The following is a 1,702-nucleotide window of genomic DNA, read 5'->3' as shown; positions in this document are numbered from 1 at the left end:
CAAAAAGAAATTACATACAAAAGGACTTGATAGAAAAAAAGGGAATAATACAAAGAATGAATGAAGTTCTTTGACAAAAGTCAATGAAATCAGAAATCTATTATCAAAATTAACTAAAATGCAGAGAAAGAATATCCAAATTAACAAAATGTGAAATGAAATGGGGGATATAAAAATAGACACCAAGAAAACCTAGAGAATTTTAAGATTATATTTTAAAAACTTATACTCCACCAAATTGGAAAATCTAAAAGAAATGAGTAATTTTCTCTATAGTACAACATACCTTGTTAAATTAAGATCAGATAAGGAATTTAAATGGGTCCATAACTCTTCTAGAGAGATAGAACCAGTCATTAAATGTCTCCCAACCAAAAAAGTCCAGGGTAAGATTGTTTTACTACTACAGATCTACTAGAATTGTAAAGGAGACTCAATTCCAATACTTCTCAAATTTTCCCAAAAAATAGAAACAGAAGAAATTTTGCTCAATTTATTTTATGAGGTCATAGTTACCTTGATACCCAAACCACATAAATACTCAACAAAAGGAGAGTATTACAGACTAATTTCCTTTATGAATATTTATATAAAAATAATAGATAACTTTCAAACTAAATTAAAGAACACATCAAAATTATTATCTGCTGTGGTCAATTAGACTTTTCTAGAAACAGAGGGATGATTCACTATATCAAAATCAAAAAATAAAACCCACTATATAAACAAACTAAAGGACAAAAACCACATTATCATCTCTTTAGGTGAAGAAAGACCTTTGAAAAAATCCAATACCCCTTTATCATAACAGTTCTGGAGTGATTTGGAATACAAGGGACATACCTAAACATAATAAATGCAGTCTTTAGTAAACCCATATCTCATACCAACTTAAATATAGAAAAACCCAAAGCAATTCCACTAAAATCAGGAACAAGTCAAGGCTATTTACTCTCTCCATTCCTATTCCCCATTCCTATTCAATACAGTATGAGGTCTTAGCTAGAGCAGTAAGATAGCTGAAGGCAATCAAGGGAATACAAATCGGTAACAAAGATGTTAAAGTATCCTTATTTGTACATGATATGGCAGCATACATAAGTAACCTGAAAAGTTCCACTGAGGAACTCTTATACTAGATAAACACATTCAACAAAGGAGCTGGATTTAAATTACAAAAATTAGTAGCTCTCCTCTATACAAAAGACAAATGGACTGAGCAACAATTCAGGGAAACAACACCTTTCAAAATAACTTCAAATAATATAATATATCTTGGTGTAACTCTAACTAATCAAGGGAAAACCTTGTATTTTAAAAAACAAACAAAACAGAACAAAGAAATAAACCATTGTTTTTGAAGAAAGAAATTTAATAAGATATCAGAAGATGGAAAGATCTCCCATTCTCATTTATTGGTAGGACTAATATGGTAAAAAATGGCCATTCTATCAAAAGCAATCTACAGATTCAGTGAAATCCCCATCAAAAAATTTCAACATAATTCTTCATAGATCTTGAAAGGTCAGTTTTCAGCAACATATGAAAAACCAAAACCCCATAGTAGCTAAAACAATCCTGAACAATAAAAGAACTGGTGGAGGTTTTCCCATTTTTGATTTCAAGTTATACTACAGCACTATAGCAATAAAATAGCATGTTATTTGCACAAAACCTAACATATTGACCAATGCATTCAAAT

This window comes from Grammomys surdaster, unplaced genomic scaffold (genome assembly GCF_004785775.1).
Source record: "Grammomys surdaster isolate TR1022 unplaced genomic scaffold, NIH_TR_1.0 425, whole genome shotgun sequence".
In the NCBI taxonomy this organism is placed as follows: Eukaryota; Metazoa; Chordata; class Mammalia; order Rodentia; family Muridae; genus Grammomys; species Grammomys surdaster.
Note: the sequence above shows the minus strand (reverse complement) of the source record.